Below are 14,569 nucleotides of genomic sequence, written 5' to 3'. Positions count from 1 at the left end.
CAAATGCGATTTTTTATTTTTTTTTTTAAATGACCAAAAACATTCTAATGGCTTTCGCCTAGAATCTCATTATCTTCTCCCCACCTTCAGGGGGTAGGCATGTCAACTGCTTTTTAATAAGTTCATCGGGGAAAAAATGATTTCGAACCAGATACAAGGTGGCGCGTCAATAATAAAGGAAAAATCAGAATGCTAAATCTCGAGTACTGGTTCGTTCAACAGCACAACGCTGTATGTGTGTTTCCCCCCCCCCCCTCTGCAGTAGGCAAGGGGTGCACAACATATATGCCCGCCGAAGTTTGTAGTGCGGCTTGCCACTTCAGTGTACTTTTATGTAGTAAAGATATTGCAATGAAAAACATGTTCAGAGCTCTTCAAACTGCGATCAGTGGAAAGCCTTCGGCACAATCTACTAGCAAGAGAGGTGGGAAGATAAGAACTGATTTAACCAGTGGATCCTCCACGAAGATAAGCACTTGCATATTATATCAGGTAATCGTAAAATAAAGTCACTATTTTAAACTTGTCCCTTTTGGGATACAGAATTCCCCATGCGGATTTTGTGTGCGCGAGTGTGCATTGGCGCGCTAGTTGCAATTCATAAATAAAGAAATATTGGACTTCCTACTAAAAGACGATGTTTTACATAAGCGGTTCCTACTGTTTCGAACAACGCATACAATTTACCACCGTGTTTCTTTCAATCTCTCTAGTACAGTGGAAAGGAGCGTAAAGCCCCCCCCCCGCCAAAAAAAGTCAAGAAATTTTAAACAATTTTTTCTTATATAAGAAAAAAAATGACGTTTTTGAATTATCCACAACGGCAGTGCTTCCCAAACTTATGGATGCCAAGGCCCCCTTTGGAAAAATTAAAATATTTCACGGACCCATCGAAAAAAAATCGTAATATAGACATATATTATTATAATATTTATTGCATTTATATTCAATACAGTTTATATTCAAGATTTTGCGTTTGTAATCTTTTTTTGTATTTCTTATCAATACCTTTGAAATGAAACTTGTATGTTTATTCATATATTTACTAATATTCATTAATCGCCGAAATAAGCAGGAAGCAAACTTTGTGAACCAATGTGTGATTTTTTTCCATTAAAATATAAAAAGAACAAAAGAGAAATAATAAAAATTAAATGTTTCTTTTAAGATTAAAAAAAATCTACTTAGTCTTAAAACATTTTAAATTTGTTTTCATTATTTCACGGCCCCCTTCAACAAAACTTACGTACGGCCCACAGTTTGGGAAGCACTACACTACGGCATTGCAGCGCCATGTATTGCCCTAGTGGCAGCTTTTAGAACTAACGTTGACTTTTGCTCAAAATAAAATTCCATTGCTGCACACGTCATCATGTTTGATATCAATTCGTTCCGCTGAGTACTTACTCAGTTACAGCGTTCCGAAATGTGAACTTTAATTATAATCCCCCTGTATACACACACGCGCGCGAATCCGGATAACGGATTCGCGCGCGCGCGCGTGTGTGTTTTATAAACATAAAAGGAACTATCGCTATACAAACGTTTTTTTTTTCCTTATATTAAGCCAATATAAACTGGTTGGTGGCGGTCTGCACCTCCGTCACTGGAAGAATATTAGCGCGATTTCTATCCAAAGCCATAGCGACAAGTGAATACAGCAGATAACCACTGCCATCTTGTGTTCCTAATACTTGCTAGTATATTATCATATGTTTGTAAAGTGCATGTTCTGCGGACGATTCTTCTGAGATGAATAGTTAAAAATTCCGGAGAGAAAATGTTATCAGTGGTAAAGAAAGATTAACTCGAAAAAGTTTCTCTAGCTGATAACCATGTTCTGATCCGCTTTAAGATTGCAGCCTGCTCACAGCAAGGAAGGTGCATATTCCTCCGCGTTCGAAAGTATCGATGTCGCCAAGCAATTACACCTTATCGTTCTATGAGGGCAGATGCAAGTCGCTGTTTTAATACCTAAAGCAGAGATCCACCATCATCCAATAAAGCATTGATCTTGATATTTGTGACAGATCGGGATCACTGTTCATTTCAACAGTCAGCTTGTTCAGTGTGAAGCCCGCAACTTCGCGTAAACGTTCATCAAAATTTGTTTTGACTGACTCAGTGTTTTCCCATGAGAATTATTATTATTATTATTACGTGACACCTCCAGGGAGTCCAAGTGATCTCACCCTTTCCACTACTACCACCATCAACAACAGTATTTTTTGTCTGTAAATTGCGTGTGTTCTAATGACCGATTTGTCCTGTATGCGGGATGAGAAACCCGAGTTTCCGGGAGAAAAACCCCTGCTACCTCCGTATGAGATTGGCTAACTCACCTTCAACTGAAAATGCCCATATAAGGACTCCCCTCGTCACGACGAGAATCGAACCGACGTCTTTTCCAATGGAAGGGCGCAATGTTCCGCTATTCTTGCATTTGCGCTACGAATTTCAAATAAAAAATCTGGAATCGCAATCGAAACCGTCCGACATGTTTGTTCCGATTTTGAAATCGCACTGTAACCACGGAGCAATATGATTGGTCAAAACAATCCCAGTTTATTTCAGTTTTTTATTTTCGTATTTTTTTTAAGTAGTCCTAATTTTTAAACGTTCTGTTTAATTTAAAAAAGAATAAACGAAAATAAAAAACTGAAATAAATTGTGAGGAAATCACTTCCTCACAATTTTATGTCCAAACGATAGTTTAATTGCATCCTAAGAAGGAACTATTTTCTATGAGGAAGTGATTTCCTGCCATCTTAAATGGGAACAGGGTCTAGATCGAGCCTGTAAGACCTTTTTATTGGAAATTAATGCAATCGTATCATTTTCGAAGTATTTTCACAGTACGAAAACAAAGCAGTGCGGCCGAGAAGTAATCAGTGATGGACAACCCGTTCTGATTGTCATTGTAAATGCAAGATTAACACCACGGATCACCCCCCCCCCCAAAAAAAAATCTGATTTAGAACAGAATTTCAGCGTTATGCCTATTTTCTTATCCAGTTTTACTTTCGTGTATCGTATAATGCTGGTAGTTGTTTTCAAGTACACACACAAGATGCAACAACCATACGCAGGATTTGTGGATCGTCAAAGGTCATTCGCCTTAATAATAAAACTAAGGATTCTCAGAAGTTAACTAAGTTCAGTAGCTGCTAAAATTTTCTATTTTTATTCATTTTTCACATAATCCGGAAACCTGCTCTACCTAGTCTAGCCATAAATACTGTTACAACTTGAAAAGCGCCAAAACATATGATCGATCAGTAAATCAGCTTTTACAAACCAGATATATAACGTGCATATAGTAGCACTCGTGTTGGAAATGCTCTCCTTTTGTCCTCACGCACGCCCGAATTCTATGAGGCCACATATCGATGGCGGCAAACACATCATCCAACGGAAACACCACCACTGCTCGCCCCAATCCACCTTCAGGCTGGTGATGCTGGAGTGCACGCTCTGGCCACAATTTGAATTCAAATCGGGATTTCGCCAATCAGAAGGTGATATGTGGTTGGACACATTTGCTTCCAACTACTGTTGTGCGGTCCTCACCTTGGGCGCAGAGGCCGAGTCTTGTTGGAGGGTCCACTGCCTGCTGTAAAACAAGGTGTTGTTCAGGGAACGTTCCAGGTTCCCGCACGGTATCTTGAGACACTTTGGCGGAGCTTTTTGACCGCTTTCTCGCAGAAATGCAACTTGGATGCCCCCCCCCCTCCCCCCAACATACACACACACACACACACACACCAAACCATCACTGACGCGGGGTGATGACCTCCGTGAATCCTGGGTGCTATGGCACAAATTGTGCGACCATCCAGGGCATATACTTGATAGTTTGGGAGGTTAAAGGACTCTTCAATGGTGAAATTCTTCTCGTATGTGCGTACAGCCGGAGCTGTGCCTTTCATTTTATGACCCTCTGCCGCGTGAGTTGTGGTTTCAGGACGTGTTCAGGTGAACGACGATTGGCTCTCACCCCCAGGTCACAGTTAGCACTCGTGATATCGTTCTTTGTTGTCTGTGAAACATTCACCTCTCGCGACATCACTTTCTGCGTTCTCACAGGATTACTGAGGAGGAGTCTCTTCACAGCCGTCACAAGCTGTTGCGGCCTAACGCGGCATGGTCGACCTGTTCTTTGACGATCAGATATGTCTTCTACACTGTTATAAAGGTTAATAGCTCAAATAGTACAAACATTTTAGCATGTTGAAATTAATAGGTGGCTGCATTCCAGCCTTGTGAAGCGCAATTGCAGCTACGCGGTTCTCATAATCTCCCTACTGCATAAGCCATGCAGTTAGACAACTCACTCTCTCTCTCTCTATAGTCCGACCACAGACGGGAGAGCTCTCGTTGGCAGACTGCCAAGAAGAGTCAATTTATGTTGAAGGGGAGAGGGAAATAAGGCGATGAATGAATTGATCAGCAACATGCGAAATCACTTGCTTTATAGGTAAAATTTTCCAACTGTTATACAAGCAAAATAGTTAACACTTTAAAAACTACAATGTTCATAAAAGAGAAGTTAATTTTCCGCCGTGTAACAATAAACAACTCATCCCACAATACGGATTGATTACCCTATTATCGGAATGGATTCTTGACATGAAGTGTCAAAGGGTCTCGTATCTGTGGGCATACTATACTGATAAACATGCGAATGTTGGCTGCACACACAGTGCCACTAACGGAACCAGCATTGCCATTCTGTGGTTGGTGCAGGGGATGTGCAGAAGTTGTAACAGTATTTATGGCAAGGCTGTATAGATACCAAAAATGCAAGTTTTTTCAAGCCACTCCAGGCCTCCAAATAAACGTGGAGGTCGTGTCACACCGGGCGATGGAATTCATCTCCACCTAAGACAACCGAAACGTCCATGCTCACGGCCGGATTCGCATGCTGATGTGTGGATACGTTAACCACTCGGCCAGCAAAACAGGCACACCGGATGAAGTTCGGGAAGATAATCTGAATACAGGCACCATCCTTCAAAGATCACATGACATTAAGAACGAATTTGTCTGGACAGTTTTTGTTGGCGGACGGCAACATTGAATACCGGTAATATAGCTTAACATTCCTAAAACTTTGGATAAACTTGAGCTCCTTAATGATTTCAATTAAGACGCTCGCATACACGAAGCTTAAGGTATTTGCAGTGTAATAACCTCCTACGAAGAGTTACCGACGTCCCTAATTACACGCTAACGAGTTCGAGGCAGCCTGATCTAGGAACCAGTCTTCAAAGTTTATTTTTGTTACCAAACCACAGACAATTTAGAAACAAGTTGTACATTATGTAACCTAACAATTCAAAATAATAAAACATAACAATTCAACTTTTTTTTTTCTTTGGGTTTTTACGCACACAATGCCGTTATTCTATGGCGATCGCACGCATAGACGGGAACTACTTTGTGGTTTTAACCTACACAGATTTTTTTTTTTTTCAAACCCTTTGAAAAAACAAAATAAATATATTTACCTTTCAGTCAGTCTGCTTCCATCAATTGCCAAATGAATATAACTGAATCGAATTTTCTTAATCCTCCGAAATCTGAAAAAGAAATAATTACAAAATCGGTCATTTAAAAATGATAATAAGCTTTGAAAAGATTAAGAAAACTGATCTGCGTTCGTCGTTATCTTCAGCTATTTTAAATTTTATTTCTTTAACTGGTTAAAAAAAGATAAAGCTAACACAGAAGAATCAACTTGAACACAATTGTTGTGCGAGCATGTTGGCTGAAGTTCCTCGAGAGCGAGTTTACGTCGGTGTTGCGTTGCCCTAGCAACGGACAAGTTCATTCTTTCACTAGGTATGCTCCAGAATCGACTGGAAATAACTAAGAGAGAAATTTATGGCGTTGCTGATATCCTAAACATGGCAATTAATGAATGTGCCGTAGCGAAACCAAACTAATTAAATTCGAATAATTTACTACGTTGTTTTGTTGTTGTTTTTAGCAGTGTGGGACCGAAATTAAATTAATTTCTAAAAAAAGAACGGGAAAATGAATTGCATGCGTGAAACTGTTTCAAATTTTTATTTATGCTTTCAATACGCTGATACTGAAGTTTTTATTACCTTAATTGAACACGAAATTTATTAATCCCGAGTCGAAATATATCGAGCCACAATGCCGTTAAAATTCGGCAATTCCTGTTCCCAAGAGGAAGAGAAATTCTTCGCTCGCCAAATATTTCATATGTAACCGCATAAATCCCCAAACTAATATACAATATCTTAAATGCAATTCTTCGCTTGCGCCATCTGCATGTAGTCGGGCAACTAATAACGCAGGGTCTGGACTTCCATAAAGGCAAGTACGGAATTCCGATTAAGGCCATTTTGAGGAGAAAGACCCCAACCTGATAGTAGATGACATTCGCTCTACCTTGGTTATACCGAATTCAGTTATGAAGGAATAATCTTCCCCCGATTCCAATGGTCTTGCTATAATTAACTGACATACATGTCAGTTAATTATAGCAAGAGATTCAGAAACATGATTTTAAGGCATTTTTGGTGCCGTATGTCTATTCCCGCTATTAATGAAATGCGCTTTTGTCGTACTGTATTAACGAATGCGCGATTAAATTGAAGAGTAACGCGTTTGTTTACCTTGAGCATACCTCGGACATATCTGATTTCACTTCCCTGATGGATACCTAACAAAGCCAGGATTTCAGTTAAGAGGCGCCATTGAAATCTAAGATCGTCGTTTTCGTTAACTGCCATCTTCAGATTCGTTAAATGTAAATAACAGGTACGCGCTGCAAAGTCTATTGTCCAAAAACAGCCTAAAAACTAAACAGAAACGAAAAAGACAGTCAACAATTATCGAATATAGGCAGCATTGTTTACGTAACAATGCCTTCATTTTTAGTAGATAACAGCTCGATGGTAGATTGATGGAATACAAATCACTGCCAAAATGAAGCATTTAAAGGACAATTAAGGCCAAATATGTTTGTTTAATGCGTGTGTTCATTGGCCGAATTGACGCCTTGCAAGGAAGTGCACTAACTTCGTATGGGGGATGACAGTTTTAGTACAATTATTTAAGTTAACTTATACCAATGTCCTCTGTATATAATATGGAAATCCATTAAAGCATAGACGCCCTTTAAAGTGTCAGCAACAGCTGTGTATCGCTAAACGATATGACAAGGAATAGCATGGCCTTATTCTCCAATAATTTTATTACTTGTAGAATCCATCCTTTCAACAATTATGTCAACTGGTCCTCAGACGTTTAAAATAGCTTCCTAAAAATATTACATCGCATTACCTAAAATTCAAAAGCTAGATAACCGGGAGGAGATCTCACGTAGCCTTCTAAGGAATGCGAAGAAACGACTGGGGCTTCTTTTCGTGGTGCACCCCGTTAGTAGGCAGATACTGAAGGAGCGAGGATGAGCTGACAATTTAGATTCAGCTGACCAAAGTATTTTGTATTAGCTTAAACCAAAAGTAATAACGTAAACTCTCCTTGTAGTGCCATCCTGTGTATCGTATTAACCCTCGAATGCACAAATCCGTAACGTGATGATGATAAATATAGATTTTCTTGGGATCAAACGACAGATGCTCCATCGGATACAAAGCTGAAGTAAAATTCCAATTAAAAACATCAAAAATTAAAAACCTTTTCTCTAAAGGGGAAAAAAAAAAGGAATATCACTCCGGAAACACGAAACGCCATCTGTTGAGCTAATTAACTTCGATTTTTTCAACGTCGAATACTAGTGTCGGCGTGTGGATTTTTTTTTTTTTAACGTGAAATTGTAACGAATAGTATACTAGTACCCTAACCCAAACACGGTACTAGTATACTAGTACCGTGTTTGGATTAGGGATTTTTTTTTTCCTGTAAGATTTTGTACTTTCATTTTTTACATGATACTGCAGCTCTAGTCTAGAGGCCAAACATGAAACTTTTTCATGCCACTGCAGGATCTCTAAATAAGCGGGCGGTTGTGGCGCACTGAGCTATGAAATTCCATCTCCGACCTCAAGACAAACAATCCACAAATGCCCACAGCGGAATTCGAACCCGCAGCATGTTGAATGGAGAGCAGATACTAACCGTTCAGCCAACTAGGCTGACATTACCTATTTTGATTCATACTTACTTATCACCTATGGGGGGGGGGGATGAAAGTTCTGATAGAACAAAAATAGATCAATTTGTGCAATAAGGGAAACTTTTTTCCTCAGAGGATTGCAAATGATGCATCAGCGTTGTAACAAGCGTATAACACTTCGTGAGGAATATGTAGAATAATGTGTACGTCACGCGGTTCTACCTCAATCCAACTTTTCAGCGCACCCTCGTACTGCTGCCATGAAACCATTTTTTATTATATGAATACAAAAAAGAAATGGGATTTACGATCGTGTGATAGGCGCTCCTTAGACTACAATAAAACAGTTTTATTTTAGTCTAAGGAGACTAAAATAAAACTGTTTCGAGAGAATATGAACGTAATGTATCCATCGCAACTTGTTTCGTAGCATAGTGGTAAGGTGCATGCTATTACTTCCTCCCTTTCTAGTACAACTGAGCCTAACCTAGCCCGGAAACATTTTGTTATGGGTGAATAAAAACGAAATACAGCGGAACCTCGGTTGTCGAACGACTCTCATTTCGAACAAATTGGTTCCCAAACATATTTTGCGAATAAAAAAACGCACCGGTTCCCGAACAGGCAAACCGGCAACCACGTGCTCAGTGCAGACACCTGCTGGAATTTCTGGAGAATTAATTAATTTAAGACACCTATTGTATATTGTTATTACTATTATTATAAGGTGCCTCCATGGAGTCAAAAGACTCATCGCGGGAGACCCAACATTGCATACTAACCATTCTTCACACAATACTTGTCATACTTCCCCTTAAACTCATTCACATCCTTCAATTTGCAGTGCCTTTTCTTGATTTTCTTTGTATTTTGTGTTTTATTTTTTTTTTATAAATTATTATTAAATAAGCCACCGTAGGGCCAAAGAAGGATAGTGATGGCAGCAAAGCGAAAAGAAAAGTTGTTGTTAACCACGATAGAGGTGAAAAAAGAAATCATAATCCAAACATAAAATGGCGTTCGCGTCACGGATCTTGCTATGCAGTTCAGTACGGCGAAATCAACGATCTGTACAATACTCAAAAATAAAGAGGCGATCAATTTTCGTCTATATTTTATCTGTTCATTCTTTTTGTGTGAAGATTCTATGCATTTTTGTTGTTTTTGCATACGATTTTATGCATGAAGTAAAAAAGTTATAAAGGTTTAAATAAGCAATCGTCTGGAGTTTTCGGGAACAGATTAATCCATTTTACATTAATTCTTATGGAAAAATGGTTTCAGTTTTCAAACAAATCGGTTTCCAAACAGCCTTCAGAAATGAATTATATTCGACAACAAAGGTGCATTTTAGCGTGCTGAAACACTGGAATAGATAAACTCATTTCAAGAAGCTTGGAAATCACTTCTTTTCTTTTACTGCTACTTCAGATACCGCTGGCAAGTCAGTGTATATATTTCCACACAACAACTGCAAGTCAACTGCTTCTACGTGACACGAGGAAGATTACTGAATACACCAGGATGGAATTTGCTAGTGACAGCTGGACGGTTATCCCAGGATTTGTGCGAGAGAGGAATGTCGGTAAAAAAAACCAAGCGGCGTTACAGACACCACGTAGCAACAGCAAGAGCGGGGGGGGGGGGGGGGAGCGGAGTTTGTCCAGAAGATTCTACTGCCTTACAAAAAGACCGCTGAAAAGGCTTTCGAAGAGCGAGGTTTGTCCGGAAAGAGGTGGGAAGGGGGTGGAAGGAACGTGATCGGCATGAAGGACTGCGAGAGGCGCCCGTTACAGCCCAATTACGCTCTTCATTCTTTTTACGCATTCAAACACAACTAAATAAAGCTAATTAAAGATATGAGCAGATGAAAAGATAAAATAAGATAAATTTATTTCAAGACTTTGGAAATCATTTCCGTATTGGAAGGTACGAGCTACATGAATAAAAGCTTTGATTAGGACATCACTGTGGTCACGTGACTCTTAGTTCTCTGGAAAGGCCGGCGATCTCAATCTCATTTAGCTGAGTGTCGCTTTAATTAGGAATGCGAACGTTCGTAAAAATTACGCGAAATTTGATGCAAAAACTTCTGCAAACTAATAAAAGAAAAGATAAATATCACTGCATTACTTTTTAGACAAAGGGCAAAACAATGTCTTGGAAACTTGGTTTCGAAAATAAATTCTTAGGTGGAGTTGTTTCACTTATGATAATGAACTCTGCTCAGTTTTTTTTTTTTTTACCCACAACGGGTTTCTGCTTGGTCTCAGTTGCAAGACCAGTGAAACCCTTCAAATGTGAATACACTGGCTCCTGAACAGAGGTCATCATCTTTTAAACACTGCAATATCAAGGTAACTCATGCCGAAGAGTAAATCAGTCGCTGATATATATATATATATATATATATATATATTTCACGTAAATCTGCTATAAGCTGTAAATCCTACAGCAGACATGACTTATTTACACAAAAACAAAAGGGAAAAGTAATATTTATTTTATTAGAAGGCCATATATTATTTCGATCTGGAACTTACAGACCATCTCCGGGGGCAATGACAGTCGATTACAAGGTAGAATACAAACAACGGATTGATTGAAAATAGAATATTTGCCGTAACGTTATGTTCTGAGGTTAATCATAACTGTATATACATGTATATTATAATAATTTATACTCTACGAATCACCCGATAGATTCAGCATCTTTTAGTTTCTTAAGACCTTATGACTTCATAAAATACCATTCGTGATTTTTATAGCAAGTTAAAAAAAATAATAATGATGCACCATTCTAATCAGACTTTCCCATATTTTTGATAACGAAAGCAGTCATTCCGATTCAAGTTCGGGCGGAGACGCGAGGCTTCGTCACTCTCCTTAAATAAACGTGCAAATTTGTATAGACAGCGATGCAGCAGGCGCGTTTCAGATCAAAGAATGTTATGGTCTGTGTCTACTCCGTGTTGAGCCAATCCAGATTTATCGGATTTCCTGTGGAAAATATATGCCGAAGTAGGATAGATGCGGTCGCAAGGAAAATTGGTACACCCGGGAGAGACTTCGGTGAGCGTTTATCTTTTGAAGAGGGGAAATAAGTTGAGAGCTTACTGGTGGATATAAAAGCAGCCACTAAATTGTATTTCTTCAGAATTCTGGAAATCGGTTCTGAAACGCCAGAAATGTATGGGATCAGAACTCGACGTACTGCTTCCTTGTTGTTGAAGTTAGGTTTGTAGGAGTCAAACGGATGTTAAGGGCTCCTTTCTGAGAAGCCATTTAAATTTCATATATCGTTTAGTATTTGAGATTTCTTCTTGTAATTGATGAGGAGTCGAGCAATTAGTCTTAGCTCATCGAATTAAAGATTTTATAATATCAGTCTCGTAGCTTTATTGTCCTCATACATCCTGGCCAAATCATAAAGTTGAAACTTCGTAAGGAAGAACTGTAAAATTTGAGACACTAGCGGAATTCGACTAGTTTTTTTCCTGGACAATGACCGAAGTATTGGACAGACAGATAAAGATCAGAGATTTGTCTGCATTAAGAAGATCCAAATCACATCAAGACAAATCACGGCAAATTTCATAAAGTAGCACTTCGTCAGTGGGTTTAATGTTTCGTAAGAATTTACAGACTTGAATGCAGCAGATATACCTCGCCCAGCTGGACGAGTTAATTTTCAGACTGCGCACAGGGTACTGCCGAGCGCTATTAACTGTTTCAAGATATTTCATTTTTACCAGTGTCCCGAAGTCGCTCGTCCCAATCTCGAGCCGAATGCATATGAAATAACTGATCGGACGAAATGTGTATTAGTAATTATGAAACATAAGAAAAGTAGACTGGAAACGAAACCCATCGAACGCAGTAATAACCTTCATCCCCACTCATACGCCCAATGTGTACAACTTGAATCAAGCCAAGAAATCAAACAAAATAGACAAAAATAAATCTGCCTATTCAGCCTAGCAACCCCAGCTGCCAATGATCTATTTAATTTTTAGCATGTGCTAAATATTAGGTCATGTTATTGGTCTTTTTGCGTTACCAAAACTACACATCCTCCAACTTTTCCGTTTGGCGATCAGAAACTTCCGAGTTGCCCTCATGTTGCATTACTTGCTAAGACTTGAAAACAGCCATTTTTTGTTAGTATTAGCTTTGTCTTATATATCTATAAAAATAGTGCAACGCTTAATATTTTTCTATTAAAAAATGTATTATTTTCCTCAATTTTATATATAAAAATATATAAAACGTTTTTATATAGTATTTTGGCTTATAAAAAGATAAGCCAAAAAAACATAAAAATGTTTCAAATTTCGGCTTATCTTTTTATATATATATATATATAGAGAGAGAGAGTGGATATATATAGGGTAGATATTTCCTTCCCTGTGACACTTTCAGGAATTATCCTGGAATTAAGAATTTTTACATCTCGCATTTCAAGATTCCCATCCCAGCTATCAAACTCCGTAAGGGAGAGGCGCATGTGAACCGTTATCGCCAAGACAGTCTCCGTTCGGTCAGTGACGGTCTAAAGATGACAGAAATCTGTTTACGATGTGTCAGATATAACCGTGAGAAACTTTCCCGAACTGTCCAGAGTAATCCTGTAGCAGGAGAGGATGGGAAAAGAATTTATCATCATGCAGTACTGCTAATTCTGAAATTCTCTTCAGTAACCAATTCTTCGTTATTCAAATGATTAGGTCTCTCTCTACACGCGGTAAAATGAGCGTTCACGGGATGTCGGGCCGAGCAGACTCAGCCACACCCACTGATCGCCTCAGCAGCTGATGACAGTCAAAAACAGCTCGTTTCCATTCTCGTTCGATGCTTAACGGGAGTGATAAAACTGGTGCTTTTCAAACCATCCTCCCCCTGCATGACTTTTTGTTATTAAAGGGAAGGGGCAGCATCTGATCAGCAATGTTAAAGCAGTTGCAGGATTTCGGTTATCAGAGGAAGGAATGTATGCTAAGCAAAACTCCACCCCCTGACGCTGATATTACACGCTAATCATGTTCGGACCAGATGACATTTTCCCACTCCTTCCGTGTCTGTCTGCCCACTGAACCCTTAAGTTCTTGTCTTTTAACCAAGAAAAAGAATTGCAGGATCGCCTACTGCTGCTACACCTCATCCGTAACAAGATCCAACGCAATGTTTTGAGAATGCTCTTGTAATCCCGCTTCTCATCAGACTGTCGACCAGAGGACCATTCTTGATTAACGGATCCTGCTCAATGCACCCTGGACACTCAAAAAGACGCACAATTTCTCGATAGCTGCTTACCGGCTTTATCTGGTATGGAATTATGTATCCCTTACGTATCCCTTGAATGGATACGTAACACCATCTCAAAGATTCCAGAGATAATGTGTGACCACTCGCTGCATATACATAATTCCTTTGAACATTTATTCTAAAAGCGAAATAAAAGTGACCATCAACAGTTTTATTTGTGTGATTGTCTAATGAATTCAGTGGTTCGATATTCTTGACGCTGTGATTTGCAGAAGAAACTGTGATTGCTTCGAACCAATCAAATTGAAGCTGAATATGCAACTTACGGCTGTCCTTGCTGAAGAGACGCTAATCTGTGACAATTCGATACTTTATACGGGCAAAAGACGTTTTTCGGTTACAAACACCGGACATGTTCGCGTCGAAAGATGAGTAGCTGTCAACCTCTGCGTTTATCGAGTGCACAAAAGCAAGCGGTTGTTAAATCGATCTCTTATATTCGATGAAAATGCTCTTTTGGGAGGAGTATAGCAAGCAGTAAGGCGCTCCGTAGAGCGTCATACTGATGAGTAATAAGATGGAAACGAGAGAGGACAAGGGAAATCTCTGCACTAATCTGCCTCTACAAAATGGACAACGTTGGGAGTCATACTCACACCCTCAATGGAACTAGCGTACCACAGGTTTACAACGATTCGCGGATGAAAACTGGGCGACATTTATCATTTCGCTTAAGATTTCCGTCATCAAACATAAGGATTTCGGACACTTCGATTGTTACAGTATTGTAGTATATAAGGTCTATAAGAGTGCACTTCAACTCATTTTTATTTAATTAATTTCAATGACTCATCTGTCGGTCTTTTTATATGGTTGCTCTCAATATTCTGTCACGGTGAACCCTTTATCATTGGAGCAACAGTAAATGAATCTCAGGATACACCAGTGTTAGTGGATGAGGTAAATAAAGGCATCGGCATCTTGTAGATTCTTTTTCTTTAGCCTCTCAACCACTACTGGACACACGCCTCCAACTTAATTATCAGTTGTCTTTAGCCAATGTCCAGCATCTCATATCGAACTTTTGCAGATTCCTCCAGCGTTTAATTTTGTCCCTCATCTGTTAATAGAGTCAGTTCATCTCATTTACATATGCCGGTCTGGTTGATCGATTAGTTAGCGTACCCA

At 39.2% G+C, this 14,569-nt stretch overlaps 1 protein-coding gene across 1 annotated transcript in view; it reads right to left on the bottom strand.

Moving 5' to 3' along the window:
• MYPT-75D (Myosin phosphatase targeting subunit 75D) overlaps nucleotides 1-14,569 on the bottom strand; it is a 305,331-nt gene that overhangs the window by 177,113 nt on the left and 113,649 nt on the right. Inside the window, exon 2 of the mRNA XM_090398351.1 lies at nucleotides 5,511-5,582. The gene's annotated coding sequence lies outside the window, so the exon portion shown is untranslated. The remainder of the gene's footprint in view (nucleotides 1-5,510; nucleotides 5,583-14,569) is intronic.

This window comes from Typopeltis vanoorti, chromosome 9, assembly GCF_054136105.1.
Source record: "Typopeltis vanoorti isolate ZY-2024b chromosome 9, IOZ_Tvanoo_1.0, whole genome shotgun sequence".
In the NCBI taxonomy this organism is placed as follows: domain Eukaryota; kingdom Metazoa; phylum Arthropoda; class Arachnida; order Uropygi; family Thelyphonidae; genus Typopeltis; species Typopeltis vanoorti.
The sequence above is the reverse complement of the archived record's forward strand: the minus strand, read 5'-3'. Positions and strand labels throughout refer to the sequence as shown.